This window comes from Rutidosis leptorrhynchoides, chromosome 2 (genome assembly GCF_046630445.1).
Source record: "Rutidosis leptorrhynchoides isolate AG116_Rl617_1_P2 chromosome 2, CSIRO_AGI_Rlap_v1, whole genome shotgun sequence".
Classification (NCBI taxonomy): Eukaryota; Viridiplantae; Streptophyta; class Magnoliopsida; order Asterales; family Asteraceae; genus Rutidosis; species Rutidosis leptorrhynchoides.
Genome location: NC_092334.1, coordinates 447,148,489 through 447,172,621, shown reverse-complemented (window position 1 = coordinate 447,172,621; position 24,133 = coordinate 447,148,489). Strand labels below are relative to the sequence as shown.

General features: G+C 38.1%; 1 pseudogene; it reads right to left on the bottom strand.

Annotated features, from left to right (window-relative positions):
• Positions 1-5,212: 5,212 nt before the first annotated feature.
• Positions 5,213-5,959, bottom strand: LOC139889266 (uncharacterized; annotated as a pseudogene).
• Positions 5,960-24,133: the final 18,174 nt, after the last annotated feature.

Sequence of the window (24,133 nt, the reverse complement as noted above, 5' to 3'; positions counted from 1 at the left end):
TAAATTTGGTCGAAAATTTCCGGGTCGTCACATGATATACGCAGTTGTTTATTCGCGCAACTTTAATTGCATTTGCCTTTGTTTTCGCTTTTGCACTTAAAATATGCATATACATGCCTATGTATATGATCAAGCACCACGAACATATTTTCTCCCCCGATTGCCGATATGAGCCGTCATCTCATCCATCTTGATGACCCATAATCCACGTCGTCAATTAGTTAAACGAGTCGAGCTTAAAAACATTAATATTCATCTGAACTAGGTCGAAAACTTGTTTTTTTCATATTGAACGAGTTAATCGAGTTGAACGACTTTTACAAGCATTGGTGTTACAATGTTTCTAAACCTTTTTTATAAGCGACAATGTACTTATAACTCTATAATCAAATACAAACACTAATTGATTTATACTAATAATATTATTAACATTTGATAAACCTAGTTGAATTAAATTAAATCAATATGAATAAATAAAAATGAAATAAATACTCCGTAACTTATAAAGAAGCATGGGATGGGATGGGTTGTTTTTCTTTTTGGAGTTTAAGTCTCATATAGAAAAATTATTTGTGGGCCCTTTAAGTCTCCTAACCATTCAAAGCCACAACCTTTAAAAACTCTCCTAACCTTCCACATATCAAAATACGGAGTATGTCATTTTTGTCTATAAATACTTGACCCATATTCATATCCCACATCTATCAAGTTGTTCATTATAAATCAATATGTATAGACATAATTCTTTCACCAAATAAATCATCCCCAAAACTAATATATCCATACTGTCACAAAAAGAAGTTGTGAAGAAACCAAGAGTGATGCCGAGAGGAGAACATGAAGGCTAAGCTTCATGTTAGCTTGTACTAATAAGTGGGTTTCATATTGAACGTAAATCTTAATTAAATCTTATTCAAACGTACTCGAATATTATTCTGTTTCTATTTGTTCATGTATAAAACGTATAGAGTAAAAGATAATGTATAAATGAATGACTAAAACTATCCCTTAAACTCACCGTTTGTTTATTATGCGGGAATATTTTTGGACCTAAACAAAATACTGAGACTAGTACTCTAATATGCTAATATTAGTTAGTTAAATTTTCTAGAGTCAAGAAGAAGAATAAAATAGAAAAGAAAATATGTTAGTATAATATTAATATAAAAATGGTGTTGGATCATGGACGTTTTCAAAGTCTTAAGATTATTTATGAAATTCACACTTTTGGTCCCTAAACTAGGTTTTATGTTACAAGTCAAGTACATAGAATTAATTATGTACGATTTAACCCCTGTAATAAGTGAAACGTTAACAGTCAAAATAAGATGAATAAGTAAACACATAAATAAATAAATAATTGCATGTTAACTCTCAAGTAGTAAAGCTACTGTAATTTGGGTAAATTTAACTAAAAAGAAACAATAAAATAAACTAAATAAAGATAAAAGGATACAATTATATAAAAGGGATTTAGAAAAGTATTGAGAAGTTATATTAAGGGATGGGAAATTAAATCTAGATAAATTATTTATGTAGACGTTCTTGAGAATTTTGGAGCAACTTTCTGACCTCTGAGCTTAGAGATTTATCAAGGTACGGATGTCCGTACTCTTTCTTTCAGCGTTATCTTGAACAGCTTCTTCGATTATCACTTTCATTCATGCTTGCGTGTTTTGATTCTATATATCTATTTGACTTGGACTATTCGTTGAGCGAAACTATATTTTTGAGTTAAGATATATATTGATTCAAACTACCTATTTAAGTTGAGAAAATTGATATTTATAGTTTGTAATAACTTTCAAGAAAAATATTTGTGCAGGAAGTTATTTTGAGAAACTTTGTGTGACATGAATTATTGTGGAAACTTTTAAGAAAGTACTTGTGGAAGAAATGATTTATGAGAATTTTGATCAAAATGGTTTTTGAGAAAACCTTTATGTGAAACTAATTGATTTTGGTAAACTTGATGAACTTATTTATTTCGAGCGTTCTTAATTCATTTCATTAGATTCCATATGTACGGTGAACATATTTCTGGTGATGGTTGGTATGTTCACTGTGCCACCATAGAACCCTAGATTTTAGACAAGAGATAGGTATACCGAGTCAACTACCTGTGGAGGTACCACATGCTTATCATTGTGGCAACCAGTGACTTGGCACTAACCGTGGCGGTGTGATTTGTCACGACGTCTCTACTTTATATTGTGCTCGTGGGAGAGCGTTTGATTTATTTTAGAGGCGTATGGATGCATCCTAGGATATGTTATGATATGATCTGTGTAGAGCGGTTGTGTTGTGTAGTGCCATACACACCTTCCGATTAGGGGAACCACCTGGAGACCAGTGTGTTTTGCGCGATATATGATACTATTTGGCACTGTGGGTGCGATTATGATATTTTGTTTTGTAGGTGTACTCGGTATAAATAACCCAATTCTTCATTGCTTCAGCCTTTATTTCATTACTCTGGTGTTGTGGTGTTAATCGATGGAGAATTTTATAAAATAAAATATATTTATTATTTCCTTCACTCTTATCCTTTGAAATATTAATGTTATTATTATATTATTGTTTATATTTGTCAACATCCGCGCACTGAGCCAGTAGCTCAGCCGCATTTTCTTTTCTTGCGGCAGGTATTCAGGGAAATATGGGATGAGTGCGAGAGCTTCTAAAGTTGAAAATGCCTTAGAGACCTACCTATATAATGCCTTAGTTTGAACTTATATCATGTTAAGAGAATTTAAATTTCAAATGAAGATAATAGTTATGATTAATAATCACTACAATACTTTAATATTAGTAATAAATGTGACCTCCTGTTCCTTGGAAATGGGGTGTTACATTTTTAATTCTACATCCGTCTCAAATTTATTATCTTGTTTTTACTTTTGAGGTCTTTTTCTTTCAACTTTAATTTTAAATATTTTTGTTTATATTATATATTATTCGATGAAATTTATATTAATTGATTGATTTTTAAATATATTTTTAGCGGTCTCAAGTTCATCAAATATTATGTAATATATTAAAAAATAATTTAAGGTCAAAATTGAAAAAAAGAACAATCTCTAAAGTTAAAACATAACAGTGAATTTAAGATGAAGGTACTATATAGTAACAACATAATTAAAGTTGTATCCTTCTAGTATTTGCTAAGAAATACAACTTATTACAACCATATGTATCCCACATTGCTGGGAAAAAGTTACATGAAATAATAAGAAATCTATAAATACATGTATCTAAGTTAATTGAATGGCACGATTGGTTGCATAATCCGCGATCTCTAATTATGTAATTTCATGTTTTAGGTTGAGTTATATTTTTATTTGCGTATTATTTGGCGTAGGATTCTAGCTCGGTATCCTTTCGCTTGGCGTTGTAATGTTGTAATGTACATTGCGTTTTCTTTTTTATCTCGAGTAATAAAATTTTAGAAATTGTTCAAAATACACTTTTTTTAAGCCTTCAAACAAAATACACTTTTTTAAAAAAAATTGTCTTTTTACACCATTCGGTAGACGGAATTTCTGTCTACCACCTTTATCTGTCGTCTACTACTCTAGTAGACAGTAACAACAAGGTAGTAGACAGTGAGAACAAAGCAGTAGACAGCCAATTACAAGGTAGCTGACCGTCTACTGCCTTGTTGTTACTGTCTACTACCTTGTTGTAGGTGTCGACACCCATAATACATATCAGTCGACACCTACAACAAGGTAGTAGACAGTAACAACAAGGCAGTAGACGGTCAGCTACCTTGTAATTGGCTGTCTACTGCTTTGTTCTCACTGTCTACTACCTTGTTGTTACTGTCTACTACTTTGTAAAAATGGTAGTAGACGACAGATAAAGGTGGTAGACAGAAATCCCGTCTACCGAATGGTGTAAAAAGGCAAATTTTTTTTTAAAAAGTGTATTTTGTTTGAAGCCTTAAAAAAAGTGTATTTTCATCAATTTCCTATAAAATTTCTGCCTTTAAAAAAAAAAAAAAAATTGCAGTTTATAAAATATTATACATGCATTAGTATAATTAAATTTTGAAACGCCTCGCGGAACGCATTACCATGTGTGCGTGAACCGCACCTTAAAAACTAAATTTCTCCGCACACCCCTCAGCACCAGGTTTTCAATTTTTCGATCAATTTGAAATTTGACTCAAAACACATCAAAACGACTTTTAACCAATTTCAAACTCGCAAATTACGAAAGTGACTCTAATATTTCAACCCATGATTAGTAATCCACACTTACCACTTCCCATGAATTAACAAACGTTCAGCATCACAATATTAAAACATGATTACAAAAGTGATTACCTTAATATTACAACATGATCACAATATTAAAACATATATTAACAAACGTTCAACATCACAATATTAAAACTTGAATTAGCAAACGTTCAACATCACAATATTATTTTTTTTATAATAACTTTTTTTGAGTTTTAGGTATAGATAAAAACATTTCTAGCATCCGTGCGGGCTACTCTTTACTTGCTTTTAGCTAAAGCCCTACTTGACATGTTGTGTACCGAACCAAACCCAAAAAGAATAACAAAAAAGACCCAGAAGGACCCACTGTGTCCATTTGAGCCATATATCTAGCCCTCCTAATAATAAGCTGTAACCATAATTTATACTTACCATTAAGAAGCTCAAATAGACTCCCATTCTATTGGAACTCGTAAAAAAGTAACTTTTCTTGTTTAGGACAATAATATGCAACAATAGGTAGTAAAACATTAACATGTTTCACTTGATCTATTCTTTGCATTTTTTTCTTGAAATCATCTCTTGATATTTCCCAATCTTTGATCCTTTTAACAACGAGCCGAACACCACCGTTACAAGGAACAACTTTATAAGTACTTCCATACTTTTCCCTTTTAATCAGTTCTGCAGGTGCTCTTAACAAATCGTCAAATTTCAGCCCGTTAACACCTTCATCAATACGGCTCGAAAGAACAAACATTGAAGCTGAAATCGCACCCTTTTCAGTTGATGCTATCGAAAATTCTGAGCAGCTCACAGTAGTCTTCGACTCGCTCACAAAACTCACATTATCTTGTGTGCTTTTAACTCCTTTTGAACCAATTGTTACATCTTTATTATTTTCTTTTTTCTTGAAAAATAAAGTGCCAATCAAAACAAGCGCGATCAAACTAAGAATTGTGTAGCCCGGATACATAAGAAAATCATGTGAGTTTCTCTTTTTCTTTTTCGAACATGCATTTGACAACTCTTTCCCGGCCACTTAATCCTGAATTCCCCATGAAACTTTTGGCGCCAAAAATACCAGTATCATCAGGGACTTGAGTCACTTGACCCGTTAAATCATTATTCGACACATCAAAATCTTCAAGTTTTTCATAATCGAAATTGGCAGTTGACCAGTAAAATGATTATTCTGAGCTAAGAACGATAACAAGCCCATGTTTCTTGACATATCAGATAATTTACCAGTGAGCTCGTTATTGGATATATCAATTCTTACCAAATTGGTTCATTCGGTTAAAGAATCAGGTAAATCGCCCAAGAAACGATTCCTGTTTAAGAACAATTGCCTAAGTAATTTGCAATCTGATATTTCATCTTGCAAGCTTCCTGAAAGATTGTTTAGCTTTAAATTAAACTTAGTTTTAAAAGAGATGTTTCCTTACAAACGATATAAAATCAACAGTCCCTGTGAAGTTTAACTGCTCGAGAACGATGTTTTTAACGTTTTGGTTGTTGCTATCACACTGAATCCCGAACCAACCGCTCGTGCACAGGTCAGAAGTATGATTCCACCCCCAATTTGGTGTGTTTTGCATGGGTCCAGGCCCAAGTTTCTGCATGAAACTGACTAATGCATTTCTTACATCATCAGTTTCAGTTTTTCCTAAGTGAAAAAGTAGTATCCAAACGAACGAAACTGCAAAAAGAGATCGAGCACAGCCCATTAGTAACTGTAAAAGTGAAAATTTTGAAAGTGAATCTATGTAGTTTTGGTTGTAAGAAATGAAATTGTGTATAGAATGTTGATAACAATATTCGTTACTTAATTTGATGAAGTTGTATGAATATATGATGGAAAAAAAAAGATGGCTGAATTTACAAAGAGGAGATGTAATCAGCAAAAAAAGTAGCTGTTAATGCCCAATGTCAAGTGATCAAAGACTAGTTGACCTAAAAGTCAACGGAAACTAAAAAAAAAACATGCGTTTGGCCGGCTACCATGTCCAATTGCTACAATGTCTATAATTAATGATACTAGTAATAACAATGAAATCTAATATGAATATGAAAAGTTATTAAGGGGCGTTTATTTTTAACATATTAAATAAGACGCGTCTCCTCAAAGACCATCTCGGATATTCAAAGTAAGTGTTATGAATGGATAAACGCTCGTTGGAAAAAAGGTTCTTTAGATTGGCTCAAATGGATCTCCCATCCTCTTTGGTTCGATGCACATCATGCAAAAACCGGGATTGGTTAAGATAGGTTTTTTATGCCGGATCCCTTCGGCTTATCCATGGGTAAGGTCTAAGTGGTTGGATGATTCGGATGCTTTGTCACTGTAGGTTCAGTACTGTGTCTTAATCAACAACCGGCTTGTATTCTCAAGTTGATCCCCCATGTAGACGCCGGAAGGTGAAGGCTTTTTCCTATCTTTTTTAACCAATCTCGTATACTTAGATATCCCCTCGTGTTTCTTTGTATAGTTGACAGTTCTCGTGGTTAGTTGATACTCTTCTAGCTTAGTTTTTTTCGTGTAAAGAGCTCAAATAGCTTTCTCCCTTGTAATCTCCTTTTCTTTTTTTATAATAATAGTTGTTGGCTTTTCAAAAAAAAAAAAAAATTAATAAAGTTCAAAAGAAATATGAATTTTAATTTATGTTTCTAATAAGTGCTATTTTAACTACCCACATGTAAGTTTAATTTAATAAATTTAGTTATTCAGGCCAAAAAACAAACAATAATTATTTATTCGTCACTTTCTTTTTCCAGACATCATATATTTATTCAGACAAAGAACTTAATAATGAAAAAAAAAAGGGAATACAATGATTCGAGTCATTAATAATATAAGACTAAGTGTGTGTGTGTTTACCTCTTAATTGAATGGTTCAACGCTGAATGCTAAACCATTCAAAATTCAACGCGTTTGTTTTTTACCCCTGAATAACAGATGGTGCTGAATTGTAACGACCAAACCCATATTAAAACCGGCCCAAATTTTTTTTTTCCTTTTAATACGCGTTAAATAATACTTTAGGTCCCAATTGTGTTTCCATAAACAACTTTAAAACAATAATAAGTTTAATAACTTTAAAACATTTAATACATTAGTTAATTGTCCAAACGGACATACACGACCCGACTAGTTTGATTTCCAACAAATCCGAGCATGGTGATTTGGGACTACGCTACCCAAATCCTAATCGAATACAAAAGCAAGATCTTCTAAGCAACCTAGCCAAGATCTCTAATCCCCAAGCTCACCCGAGCCGCCAAGCATGCGAACCTATAAAAATATCAACAACGAGAGGGTAAGCTAACGCTTAGTGAATGATAATATACTACATACATATATGTGTATAAAATGGACACGCCACACAAATATCAAATACCGCATACCGAAGCATCCATGTAAGGCAACTACACTAAGCATACCGTACGATCTCTAAGCAACAAGCTAAAGATATCAACAAAGTATAAGTTCACCAACGACGATGTGAACAACGGCAATAAGCTACACCCGGAGGGTTAGCTACAACACAACATTACATTAATATATATATATAGAACAGTATATAACGAATAAGGTTAACCCCTTAACCCATTACCGAATATCAAACACCACAATGAAGATTGGCCGAACTACACGAGCCTTAGTAATCCGAAACCACACGAGATTACTATTTTCACAACATCGAGGTTGGCCGAACTACACGAGCCTTAGTAATCCGAAACCACACGAGATTACTACCTCAATAAGATGACCGAACTACACGAGTCACCATGAATCCGAACTACACGAGATTCATTTTAGATAAGATGGCCGAACTACACGCGTCATCGTGAATCCGAACTACACGCGATTCACTTCTCCAACTCAAACCCACGGTCACATGATTATAAAATCCACCACATCGGGGTTACCCACATCACGACAATATCAACCCTTCGCCATTGGGGTTATAACATCCAAATCACAACCACGTGTGATAACGTACACACAAACGTGCACCTCGTCAAAGGTGGTCAACCAAAGCGCACAACCGTGCCAATTGGACTCATACAAAAGTCCATCAAATCCACCTATATGTGAAGTGAGCTCTATAGCCGAGAATCTCTTCACCCGACCCGCACCCATCCTACACATACATATGCATATAGGATATTAACACTCACCTTGAAGTCTTGAAGAATGCTTCCAAATAATCCGCAACTCGTCAATGGAAAGTACCTATTTCATTATCACAAATTTAACAACACACTTAGATTGGATTTATAAACCAACCCAATTCGACACTTAGTGCAAATTCGACCCAAATGCACTTCCAAGTACAAACCGCGCCCAAATTAACCAATCATCACTAACACGAGTGACAATGGTCCTAATATGCCAATTAAACCCGAACACAAGTGTTAAATACGTGTCTCACCCATTTTGACACCAAAACCCTAATTTTGACCCATTAAGTCAAAATCTCACCATTTACAAGTCTTGACACCAAAACACGTTTAACTCGAGTTTATACTTCAACTTAATCCATTTTAAGTTTATAAACCTTATTAAATCAACAATCGGGTCAAAATCATCATCAAACCCTAATTGCTTCCAACATCTCAATAATCACTAAATGCTAGTGATTTCACCCAAATTGCAAGTCTCACAAGCATGAACTTGTACACCAAACCCAAAACCCGCCAATAACAACAACAACCCGAATATTGGTGTTAATCTCCAATTAACAACTAAATGGGTTCCATCTATGAACATACAAGCCAAAAGCCTCAAATTTGAATGATGAACACGAAAATGAAATTCGGAGTTAGAGCTTACCACTAGTATCACCGTGTAGCTAGGAACGAGGAGAACAAACTTATCAACGACGCCAAAGATCAAAACCCGCTTCTTCCTTTCCAAAATCCCACTTGAATCACTTGGGTGTTTGAGTTTTCTTGAGAGAAAATGAAAAGAAATGATTAAAGAAAATGAGAAATGAAATGAGTGGATGAGGTTAAAACCCCAAATCTGGCTCAAACGCGAAAAGACTAAAATGCCCTTGCTCCTCATTTAAAATTACACAAAATCGGTGCCAGTCTGCCCGTATTGCCGCGCCGCGGACTTATTCGTCGCGCCGCGACGATTGCCTCGAACTGGTGGCTTTGTTTACAAGCTTTCTGATCCTGATTCTAGTGTAATGCCGCGCCACGACCCTAGGCTCGACTTGAGCCCTTCTCCCGCGTACAAGACTTTAACACCCAAACACGTCTCAAATCCTTCAAACTCTAGTCGTACCTACACCATACACCTATATATCAATGTACGGAGAAAAACAGGGTGTTACAACTCTCCCCCACTTAGACTCGATCACGTCCTCGTGATCCTCATCACTTTACCAAACGGACCACATTTCACGGTCCCCAAACATATCTCCCAACTGACCTTCCTAAGCAATTCTTCCCAAAGAGTTACCCTTAACAACTAAATCGTCACCCGCGATTTATCAAATTCTACAATTTCCGAGCATTAGCACTAACTCAATCCCTCATATCGGGAAAACTCAACCAATCCCGTACCGAGATATCGACCCCTAGCGTACCATACCAAGTACATTGCTAGTAACAACCACAAACCAAGACAAGGTCAACCATCAAACCGAAGAAGACCGAAATAAAGCGAATCCTTACGGATAATACTCACCACTTAATATCCCTCATAGTGCGCAATACGACCCATACGCAACTACCATAACATCATAAACCAGACGGCTACAACCGATAACGCCCAAAACAATCATGGCAACGCTAATCCCAAGGTGTACAAAATAGACTATTGTCACACCCGTAACAACATGTGAGCGAAACACGGCTATCGCATCACTAAACATACCACACGGAGCTCACGACCCCACCATCGGTGTATAAAACAACCGATAGATCACAACACACGGTCCTTACGACCCCACCATCGGTGTATAAAACAACCGACAGATCAACAACACGAAGGCTGGCCGAAAACACACGCTCCTTAGTGAATCCGAACAACACGCGACTCACTACCTTCACCACAACAACAATCGGGAATGGCCGAACTGCACGCGCCTTAGTGAATCCGAACTACACGAGAGTCACTATCCCGGAGGAATGACCGAACTACACGAGTCAATTGTGAATCCGAACTACACGAGACTCACTCCTCAATACAATGACCGAAACCACACGAGTCATTTGTGAATTCGAAATACACGAGATTCACTTCCACAATAAGATGACCGAACTACACGCGTCATCGTGAATCCGCAAACACACGCGATCGACAATCTCAACACAGGAATGGTACTCGCATTTCCCACCGGTACTCGCATTTCCCGATAATGTTATACCATGCCGATATAACACTACTCCCATCACACACGCTCTTTTGGCCTCCATCACGACGAGTAGTGTAACATCACGCACTGCTACACCATAGTGAATCCTAATGGAATACACTAACCATCAACACACGCTCTTTTGGCCTCGATCAACGAGTAGTGTAACATCACGCACTGCTACACCATAGTGAATGCTAACGGATACCACTAACCATCACCATACGTACGCGTACACAACGCCAACACAATCGAGCAAGAACCACCTATATCGTACATAGGCACAAAACAACAATTCTCCATAAGAGAACCCGGCACGCACATCCCTTAACTGAGGGATTTCACCCTGCTCGCCAAATACGTCCATTATCTCTCAATCGAGATTTACCGCATTACCACCTCCGTGATAATTCAAATCCAAACCATATGTACAATTTATCCGAAATTGTAATCTACCACAAATCGACCAAAACCAGGTCTCGACAACATTTTCCGGATCTACCAAAAACATCATCCGAAATCTCACACTAAAACTTCCTCGTGCGGGAGTGTAACTCCCCCACTTGGAACTACGTCCCATATCCACAACTCGTACAACCGTACAATGCTATCAAAGGTAGATTTTACCAATAATTGGGTTCACACGACCCATCACCAGGTCTTGCTCCAACCGCGAGCACACAAAGGATTTTTAACAACTCCTTAAACACCGCGAACTAAAAGTGTACCACGATTTCACAAACCATAACTTCGCAATCATCCAATTGCTTTAGTTTGTCAATTTCCACCTAGTCACTCATGTAACTAAGGGTTTCACTCCGGTACCCTAAGTACAATGTAACCACAACACAATCGGAGTTGAACTCCACGCTAGTAGGTATAAAAGAGGCACCTAATGTCGCGTCTTATATACTCAATTACCAACATACATCGAGATTCAAAACACTCGATCTCAAGGTTTTCCAACCACCCGACGAACCTCATGGTTCATCAACTTCCACACTATAGCGAACACGCGCTTAACAATCGAACACCAAAACCCATTTCCATGACTTGGTAGAAACATCTCCCAAATACTAAGGAATGCTTGGTTGCACCAAGTCTTACGCCCTTCGCCCATTAATCACAACATCACCATAGGGTACTTCCATTAGGAACGTCACCCATAACAACAATATGCACAACACAAGGCATTTTACAAACTCAAATTCAACGACACTTAATAAATAATCAAAGAACATATTTATTAAAACGAAAGTACCTTAACGTCTCCTTGCCGCACCCGTCCCCGCTAACTTGGGACATTCCGACTTACGATGTCCTTCTTCTTGGCAATTGAAGCTCACCATGCCATCACCCTTTGGCACCGAACATTCCCAAGACTTGTGACCCCTCTCGCCACAATTGTAACATCGAGACGTACTAGAATCCGGTATACCCGTCCGCGTACCCCCGTGCTCACACTCGGACCCTTAGTCCTCTTACTCGGAGCACCATACGAAACAACCCTTCTCTCACTTGAAGGTTCACCAATCTTTGATCGCGTGTACGACTCGAAACCTCTAGCCACGGCGAATAATTCCGCAAACGATTTCGCGTGACCCCGGCTAATCTTATTCTTCAAGTCATCATTCAAGGTTCGATAGAAATCTTGCATCAACAAATTATCATTCCCCAAATACTCCGGGCAAAAACGAGCCTTCGCCATAAAGGTCGTCTTGAGAGTATTCAAATCCATAGAACCCTGTTGCAAATTTCGCAACTCATTACGCATTTCCGACAAATCGGCTGAAGTCCGGAACTCCTCGAAGAATTCCTTCTTAAACCCATCCCATGATAACGCCATAAACGTTTCGCCACCGACAAGATCAATCTTGCCATCCAACCAATCCTTCGCCCTACCCCGCAACAAACTAGTAGCGAGTCTTGTCCTCTTCTCAGGAGGGCATTCAATTGTTCGAAAACACCCTTCGACATCCGAGATCCAGGTTGTGCTTATAAAAGGATCCGGTTTTTCGTCATACATCTAGGGTTTAGTCCTCATGAAGCTCTTAAGACAATGCTCCATTTCACTACTACCCCGAAATTCGGAATACTTCTTATCCATTTCTTCTCGAAACGCACTCATTTGCTCCGCAACGGCGGCCGCAACTCTAGAGTTAAACTCCTCGTCATTGGTCTCGATCTCGTTTCGTATCGTCATCCTAAAGAATGCAAAACGATTAGTCCACGAACGTATAAAACAACATGCATAACACCGCCCCATCTTGCTCAACACTCGTCGTACATCACTTGTTAGACACGATTTGCACCCGTAATAAGGTTTGCAAGTCCTTATTACGCACACACGTCGTCTCAACTCGTTAGTACAACGACTGCCTCGCTCGATGATATAACCAACACAACGACGATTCCACGCGATATAAACACACGCAAGGGAATAGCATCACAACACAAGCCAAAAATCCTAGTTAGTCCACCTATAAACATGGCACTAACTATAACCCGTTCCGACCCGTTCACCTACAAGTCCCGCAACAAATAAGCACACACAAAAGTCTAAGTCTAGGCACCTATCTCAAGTCGCCTAAATCCCTTAGACCATGCTCTGATACCACTTGTAACGACCCAACCCATATTAAAACCGGCTCATAAAAATTTTTCCTTTTAATACGCGTTAAATAATACTTTAGGTCCCAATTGTGTTTCCATAAACAACTTTAAAACAATAATAAGTTTAATAACTATAAAACATTTAATACATTAGTTAATTGTCCAAACGGACATACACGACCCGACTAGTTTGATTTCCAACAAATCCGAGCATGGTGATTTGGGACTACGCTATGCAAATCCTAATCGAATACAAAAGCAAGATCTTCTAAGTAACCTAGCCAAGATCTCTAATCCTCAAGCTCACTCGAGCCGCCAAGCATGCGAACCTATAAAAATATCAACAACGAGAGGGTAAGCTAACGCTTAGTGAATGATAATATACTACATACATATATATGTATAAAATGGACACGCCACACAAATATCAAATACCGCATACCGAAGCATCCATGTAAGGAAACTACACTAAGCATACCGTACGATCTCTAAGCAACAAGCTAAAGATATCAACAAAGTATAAGTTCACCAACGACGATGTGAACAACGCCAATAAGCTACACCCGGAGGGTTAGCTACAACACAACATTACATTAATATATATATAGAACAGTATATAACGAATAAGGTTAACCCCTTAACCCATTACCGAATATCAAACACCACAATGAAGATTGGCCGAACTACACGAGCCTTAGTAATCCGAAACCACACGAGATTACTATCTTCACAACATCGAGGTTGGCCGAACTACACGATCCTTAGTAATCCGAAACCACATGAGATTACTACCTCAATAAGATGACCGAACTACACGAGTCACCATGAATCCAAACTACACGAGATTCATTTTAGATAAGATGGCCGAACTACACGCGTCATCGTGAATCCGAACTACAGGCGATTCACTTCTCCAACTCAAACCCACGGTCACAGGATTATAAAATCCACCACATCGGGGTTACCCACATCACGACAATATCAACCCTTCGCCATTGGGGTTATAACATCCAAATCACAACCACGTGTGATAACGTACACACAAACGTGCACCTCGTCAAAGGTGGTCAACCAAAGCGCACAACCGTGCCAATTGGACTCATACAAAAGTCCATCAAATCCACCTATATGTGAAGTGAGCTCTATAGCCGAGAATCACTTCACCCGACCCGCACCCATCCTACACATACATATGCATATAGGATATTAACACTCACCTTGAAGTCTTGAAGAATGCTTCCAAATAATCCGCAACTCGTCAATGGAAAGTACCTATTTCATTTTCACAAATTTAACAACACACTTAGATTGGATTTACAAACCAACCCAATTCGACACTTAGTGCAAATTCGACCCAAATGCACTTCCAAGTACAAACCGCGCCCAAATTAACCAATCATCACTAACACGAGTGACAATGGTCCTAATATGCCAATTAAACCCGAATACAAGTGTTAAACACGTGTCTCACCCATTTTGACACCAAAACCCTAATTTTGACCCATTAAGTCAAAATCTCACCATTTACAAGTCTTGACACCAAAACACGTTTAACTCGGGTTTATACTTCAACTTAATCCATTTTAAGTTTATAAACCTTATTAAATCAACAATCGGGTCAAAATCATCATCAAACCCTAATTGCTTCCAACATCTCAATAATCACTAAATGCTAGTGATTTCACCCAAATTGCATGTCTCACAAGCATTAACTTGTACACCAAACCCAAAACCCGCCAATAACAACAACAACCCGAATATTGGTGTTAATCTCTAATTAACAACTAAATGGGTTCCATCTATGAACATACAAGCCAAAAGCCTCAAATTTGAATGATGAACACGAAAATAAAATTCGGAGTTAGAGCTTACCACTAGTATCACCGTGTAGCTAGGAACGAGGAGAACAAACTTATCAACTACGCCAAAGATCAAAACCCGCTTCTTCCTTCCCAAAATCCCACTTGAATCACTTGGGTGTTTGAGTTTTCTTGAGAGAAAATGAAAAGAAAAGATAAAAGAAAATGAGAAATGAAATGAGTGGATGAGGTTAAAACCCCAAATCTGGCTCAAACGCGAAAAGATTAAAATGCCCTTGCTCCTCATTTAAAATTACACAAAATCGGTGCCAGTCTGCCCGTATTGCCGCGCCGCGGCCTTATTCGTCTCGCCGCGACGATTGCCTCGAACTGGTGGCTTTGTTTACAAGCTTTCTGATCCTGATTCTAGTGTAATGCCGCGCCGCGGCCTTCTGTGTCGCGCTACGACCCAAGGCTCGACTTGAGCCCTTCTCCCGCGTACAAGACTTTAACACCCAAACACGTCTCAAATCCTTCAAACTCTAGTCGTACCTACACTATACACCTATATATCAATGTACGGAGAAAAACGGGGTGTTATAACTCTCCCCCACTTAGACTCGATCACGTCCTCGTGATCCACATCACTTTACCAAACGGACCACATTTCACGGTCCCCAAACATATCTCCCAACTGACCTTCCTAAGCAATTCTTCCCAAAGAGTTACCCTTAACAACAAAATTGTCACCCGCGATATATCAAATTCTACAATTTCCGAGCATTAGCACTAACTCAATCCCTCATATCGGGAAAACTCAACCAATCTCGTACCGAGATATCGACCCCTAGCGTACCATACCAAGTACATCGCTAGTAGCAACCACAAACCAAGACAAGGTCAACCATCAAACCGAAGAAGACCGATATAAAGCGAATCCTTACGGATAATACTCACCACTTAATATCCCTCGTAGTGCGCAATACGACCCATACGCAACTACCATAACATCATAAACCAGACGGCTACAACCGATAACGCCCAAAACAATCATGGCAACGCTAATCCTAAGGTGTACAAAATAGACTATTGTCACACCCGTAACAACATGTGAGCGAAACAGGGCTATCACATCACTAAACATACCACACGGCCCTCACGACCCCACCATCGGTGTATAAAACAACCGATAGATCACAACACACGGTCCTTACGACCCCACCAGCGGTGTATAAAACAACCAACAGATCAACAACACGAAGGCTGGCTGAAAACACACGCGCCTTAGTGAATCCGAACTACACGCGACTCACTACCTTCACCACAACAACAATCGGGAATGGCCTAACTACACGCGCCTTAGTGAATCCGAACTAAACGAGAGTCACTATCCCGGAGGAATGACCGAACTACACGAGTCATTTGTGAATCCGAACTACACGAGACTCACTCCTCAATACAATGACCGAAACCACACGAGTCATTTGTGAATCCGAACTCCACGAGATTCACTTCCACAATAAGATGATCGAACTACACGCATCATCGTGAATCCGCAAACACACGCGATCGACAATCTCAACACAGGAATGGTACTCGCATTTCCCACCGGTACTCGCATTTCCCGATAATGTTATACCATGCCGATATAACACTACTCCCATCGCACACGCTCTTTTGGCCTCCATCATGACGAGTAGTGTAACATCTCGCACTGCTACACCATAGTGCATCCTAATGGAATACACTAACCATCAATACACGCTTTTTTGGCCTCGATCAACGAGTAGTGTAACATCACGCACTGCTACACCATAGTGAATCCTAACGGATACCACTAACCATCACCATACGTACGCGAACACAACGCCAACACAATCGAGCAAGAACCACCTATATCGCACATAGGCACAAAACAACAATTCTCCATAAGAGAACCCGGCACGCACATCCCTTAACCGAGGGATTTCACCCTGCTTGCCAAACACGTCCATTATCTCTCAATCGAGATTTACCGCATTACCACCTCGGTGATAATTCAAATCCAAACCATATGTACAATTTATCCGAAATTGTAATCTACCACAAATCGACCAAAACCAGGTCTCGACAACATTTTCTGGATCTACCAAAAACATCATCCGAAATCTCACACTAAAACTTCCTCGTGCGGGAGTGTAACTCCCCCACTTGGAACTACGTCCCATATCCACAACTCGTACAACCGTACAATGCTACCAAAGGTAGACTTTACCAATAATTGGGTTCACACGACCTATCACCACGTCTTGCTCCAACCGCGAGCACACAAAGGATTTTTAACAACTCCTTAAACACCGCGAACTAAAAGTGTACCACGATTTCACAAACCATAACTTCGTAATTATCCAATTGCTTTAGTTTGTCAATTTCCACCTAGTCACTCATGTACCTAAGGGTTTCACTCCGGTACCCTAAGTACAATGTAACCACAACACAATCGGAGTTGAACTCCACGCTAGTAGGTATAAAAGAGGCACCTAATGTCGCGTCTTATATACTCCATTACCAACATACATCGAGATTCAAAACACTCGATCTCAAGGTTTTCCAACCACCCGGCGAACCTCATGATTCATCAACTTCCACACTATAGCGAACACGCGCTTAACAATCGAACACCAAAACCCATTTCCATGGCTTGGTAGAAACATCTCCCAAATACTAAGGAATGCTTGGTTGCACCAACTCTTACGCCCTTCGCCCATTAATCATAATATCACCATAGGGTACTTCCATTAGGAACGTCACCCATAACAACAATATGCACAACACAAGGCATTTTACAAACTCAAATTCAATGGCACTTAATAAATAATCAAAGAACATATTTATTAAAACGAAACGTACCTTAACGTCTCCTTGCCGCACTCGTCCCCACTAACTTGGGACATTCCGACTTACGATGTCCTTCTTCTTGGCAATTGAAGCACACCATGCCATCACCCTTTGGCACCGAACATTCCCAAGACTTGTGACCCCTCACGCCACAATTGTAACATCGAGACGTACTAGAATCCGGTATACCCATCCGCGTACCACCCGTGCTCACACTCGGACCCTTAGTCCTCTTACTCGGAGCACCATACGAAACAACCCTTCTCTCACTTGAAGGTTCACCAATCTTTGATCGCGTATACGACTCGAAACCTCTAGCCACGGCGAATAATTCCGCAAACGATTTCGCGTGACCCCGGCTAATCTTATTCTTCAAGTCATCATTCAAGGTTCGATAGAAATCTTGCATCAACAAATTATCATTCCCCAAATACTCCGGGCAAAAACGAGCCTTCGCCATAAAGGTCGTCTTGAGAGTATTCAAATCCATAGAACCCTGTTGCAAATTTCGCAACTCATTACGCATTTCCGACAAATCGGCTGAAGTCCGGAACTCCTCGAAGAATTCCTTCTTAAACCCGTCCCATGATAACGCCATAAACGTTTCGCCACCGACAAGATCAATCTTGCCATCCAACCAATCCTTCGCCCTACCCCGCAAGAAAACTAGTAGCGAGTCTTGTCCTCTTCTCAGGAGGGCATTCAATTGTTCGAAAACACCCTTCGACATCCGAGATCCAAGTTGTGCTTATCAAAGGATCCAATTTTCCGTCATACATCGGGGGTTTAGTCCTCATGAAGCTCTTAAGACAACGCTCCATTTCACTACTACCCCGAAATTCGGAATACTTCTTATCCATTTCTTCTCGAAACGCACTCATTTGCTCCGCAACGGCGGCTGCAACTATAGAGTTAAACTACTCATCATTCGTCTTGATCTCGTTTCGCATCGTCATTCTAAAGAATGCAAAACGATTAGTCCACGAACGTATAAAACAACACGCATAACACCGCCCCATCTTGCTCAACACTCGTCATACATCACTTGTTTGACACGATTTGCACCCGTAATAAGGTTTGCAAGTCCTTATTACGCACACATGTCGTCTCAACTCGTTAGTACAACGACCGCCTCGCTCGATGATATAACCAACACAACAACGATTCCACGCGATATAAACACACGCAAGGGAATAGCATCACAACACAAGCCAAAAATCCTAGTTAGTCCACCTATAAACATGGCACTAACTATAACCCGTTCCGACCCGTTCACCTACAAGTCCCGCAACAAATAAGCACACACAAAAGTCAAAGTCTAGGCACCTATCTCAAGTCGCCTAAATCCCTTAGAACATGCTCTGATACCACTTGTAACGACCCAACCCATATTAAAACTGGCCCATAAAAATTTTTCCTTTTAATACGCGTTAAATAATACTTTAGGTCCCAATTGTGTTTCCATAAACAACTTTAAAACAATAATAAGTTTAATAACTTTAAAACATTTAATACATTAGTTAATTGTCCAAACGGACATACACGACCCGACTAGTTTGATTTCCAACAAATCCGAGCATGGTGATTTGGGACTACGCTACCCAAATCCTAATCAAATACAAAAGCAAGATCTTCTAAGCAACCTAGCCAAGATCTCTAATCCCCAAGCTCACCCGAGCCGCCAAGCATGCGAACCTATAAAAATATCAACAACGAGAGTGTAAGCTAACGCTTAGTGAATGATAACATACTACATACATATATATGTATAAAATGGACACGCCACACAAATATCAAATACCGCATACCGAAGCATCCATGTAAGACAACTACACTAAGCATACCGTACGATCTCTAAGCAACAAGCTAAAGATATCAATAAAGTATAAGTTCACCAACGACGATGTGAACAACGCCAATAAGCTACACCCGGAGGGTTAGCTACAACACAACATTACATTAATATATATATATAGAACAGTATATAACGAATAAGGTTAACCCCTTAACCCATTATCGAATATCAAACACCACAATGAAGATTGGCCGAACTACACGAGCCTTAGTAATCCGAAACCACACGAGATTACTATCTTCACAACATCGAGGTTGGACGAACTACACGAGCCTTAGTAATCCGAAACCACACGAGATTACTACCTCAATAAGATGACCGAACTACACGAGTCACCATGAATCCGAACTACACGAGATTCATTTTAGATAAGATGGCCGAACTACACGCGTCATCGTGAATCCGAACTACACGCGATTCACTTCTCCAACTCAAACCCACGGTCACATGATTATAAAATCCACCACATCGGGGTTACCCACATCACGACAATATCAACCCTTCGCCATTGGGGTTATAAAATCCAAATCACAACCACGTGTGATAACGTACACACAAACGTGCACCTCGTCAAAGGTGGTCAACCAAAGTGCACAACCGTGCCAATTGGACTCATACAAAAGTCCATCAAATCCACCTATATGTGAAGTGAGCTCTATAGCCGAGAATTACTTCACCCGACCCGCACCCATCCTACACATACATATGCATATAGGATATTAACACTCACCTTCAAGTCTTGAAGAATGCTTCCAAATAATCCGCAACTCGTCAATGGAAAGTACCTATTTCATTATCACAAATTTAACAACACACTTAGATTGGATTTACAAACCAACCCAATTCGACACTTAGTGCAAATTCAACCCAAATGCACTTCCAAGTACAAACCGCGCCCAAATTAACCAATCATCACTAACACGAGTGACAATGGTCCTAATATACCAATTAAACCCGAATACAAGTGTTAAACACGTGTCTCACCCATTTTGACACCAAAACCCTAATTTTGACCCATTAAGTCAAAATCTCACCATTTACAAGTCTTGACACCAAAACACGTTTAACTCGGGTTTATACTTCAACTTAATCCATTTTAAGTTTATAAACCTTATTAAATCAACAATCGAGTCAAAATCATCATCAAACCCTAATTGCTTCCAACATCTCAATAATCACTAAATGCTAGTGATTTCACCCAAATTGCATGTCTCACAAGCATGAACTTGTACACCAAACCCAAAACCCGCCAATAACAACAACAACCCGAGTATTGGTGTTAATCTCCAATTAACAACTAAATGGGTTCCATCTATGAACATACAAGCCAAAAGCCTCAAATTTGAATGATGAACACGAAAATGAAATTCGGAGTTAGAGCTTACCACTAGTATCACCGTGTAGCTAGGAACGAGGAGAACAAACTTATCAACTACGCCAAAGATCAAAACTCGCTTCTTCCTTTCCAAAATCCCACTTGAATCACTTGGGTGTTTGAGTTTTCTTGAGAGAAAATGAAAAGAAAAGATAAAAGAAAATGAGAAATGAAATGAGTGGATGAGGTTAAAACCCCAAATCTGGCTCAAACGCAAAAAGACTAAAATGCCCTTGCTCCTCATTTAAAATTACACAAAATCGGTGCCAGTCTGCCCGTATTGCCGCGCCGCGGCCTTATTCGTTGCGCCGCGACGATTGTCTCGAACTGGTGGCTTTGTTTACAAGCTTTCTGATCCTGATTCTAGTGTAATGCCGCGCCGCGGCCTTCTGTGTCGTGCCGCGACCCAAGGCTCGACTTGAGCCCTTCTCCCGCGTACAATACTTTAACACCCAAACACGTCTCAAATCCTTCAAACTCTAGTCGTACCTACACCATACACCTATATATCAATGTACGGAGAAAAACGGGGTGTTATATGAATGGTTCAGCAATCAGTGCTTAACCATTCAGAGCTAAAACTATCTTTTAACCATTAAGCAGCTAATTTTTATGTAATATGTTCTTTAAATTATATCAAAAACACTTATTAAACAACTATATTGTAGTTTTATTCATGTCAAAATGTTAATATGGTAATTTTATATCATTCACATTATTCGTTAAATATGATTTTCAAACATGTTATTTTCATTTAAAAATTTTAAATAATTCAGCGCTAAATCATCCAGTTTTATCAAACGCACCATAATATTGTTTATCCGGCTTACAACTAATACTGTGATCCCAGGTTGTGATATGATACAAGTACATTGTTTGCATATTGTTTGCATGTCATAACATTAGTATATATATTTTAATATATGTGTAACTACTATTCATTGACAACAATAGTATTGACCAGGTTGTGATATGATACAAGTATATTATTTGCATATTGTTTGCATGTCATAATGTTTGTATATATTTTGATATATGTGTAACTATTGTTCATTGACAACAATAGTACTCACTCTACTATATTACTGAGTAGTAGCAGTATATGATATGTAAGCAATTAGTAGCAGTTAGTTTTGGTATAGGACATGGGCAGTGGGCTTTTTGGCCTCTTATGGCTTGTAAGGTGTAAGCACAATCAAGGTTGTAAAAAACCCGTTTAATCTCCTATTACTTATTTTTTAGAACAGTCCGTTCTGATTTTTCAAAATCCGTTTAAATAATTTGTCAACGTCAATTGATAGATCAAAATCGAATTTGGTAATTAAAGTCGGTTAAAGTCAAAATTGGTCAACATTTTAACATGAATTAAACAAGAACTTTAGAATTTTTGAACAGAATTAACAATTTTACACAATTATGTTACAATTTATGTCTATGTTATGGTTATTTCTATATTTACACATATACTTTTTGAAATTTTATATTTAAATGTATAAAGTACAATCCGATTAATCCTCGATTAATTCTCCAATTTTCGATTACTCCTTCCAATATCTCGACCGATTAATTCCCGAATAGCGAATTTTGCAACCTTGAGTGCAATGACTATCTTACTGATAAACTAGTTTAGTTTTTAGCATGCTAGCAAAACTGAATGAAAAGTTATGTAAAAAGCTAGTTTATTAAAATTAATGTATAAATATTATTTATTGATTTATTGATATATATTATTTGAGAGCATTGCTTGTGAACTGCAAAATAAAAAAAATCCATTTTCTTAGAGAGCATACATGTAAAATATGAGTATGATCAGTGGCGATTCTAGGATCAAAATCTAACGGGGTTCCAAAATTTTATTTGATAACTTTCTTGCACAAAGTATTGAATTTGTCGGGTCAAATCGGGCCGGGTCGGGTCGCGCTCAAAACACAAACACATAATTGGATAATACTCGCAAAATATAAGGTTGATCGTATTTTTTACTATTGTCATTATAACAACCATCGTAAAATTGAATAATCCATTTCATGGCATCTCACACTTAACCTACTTAGTGACCGAAGATCCATTCGAAAGCAGTCTCTCTATCCATAGAACATTGAAAGAAAATACTTTCTCTATTCTTGCTGCGTTTCACTCTGAGTGGAGTAATAACTTCTCTTTATTCTAGGATATGAGAAAGATTGTACATCTTACCTCCTCATACCCCACTTATGTGGGATTGCTATTGACTACAGTAATTTACAAGAACCATAATCAAGAAAGTTACTTGCTACAATGTTATTGTAATTGTTTAATATATGGTATGGTTGATCAATGTTACTCTCTTCGTCCTTAATTTATACTTCAATATTTTATTTTGAGATGTTCAAATTAATTGTCCACTTCCATAAATAGTTCTATTATGCCTTTATGTAGATAGAATTAGAAAAAAATAAATAAGGTAAAACTGAAAAGTAAATAAAAAGTATAACTTTTATGATATTTTCTTAAGCTATATGTGTTTTGTGTGAGGACAACTAAATATAAATATAACGGAGGGAGTATTTTATAATGTTTACATTAAAGTGTCAAAAAATAATTTTATATCATTCCATAACATAATATATGGTTAATCTACTCAAATGACCCAATAATTGTTATTACTAGTAGAGTGATGATGAGATAGATATGATGTGGTTTCCACTTAAGGGTGTGTTTATTTTTATATTTATTTAATATATTCAATACTCATACTATAAATTATAAGTTGGCTAATTTCAAATACAGTAAAACCTTTATAATTTAATACTCGATAAATTAATAACCTCGATAAAATTAATAATTTGTCCGATCCCAACTTGGGACTAGTATAAAATTGTACCTCAATCGATAAAATAATAAGATAATATTTTTTTTGAAATCTCAATGTTAATATAGTGGTCCCGGCGATACTATAAATTAATAATTACTAAAATATTCCAAAATTTTAGGATTTTCAAGTAAAAAAATTAATCTATAGTGATCAATCT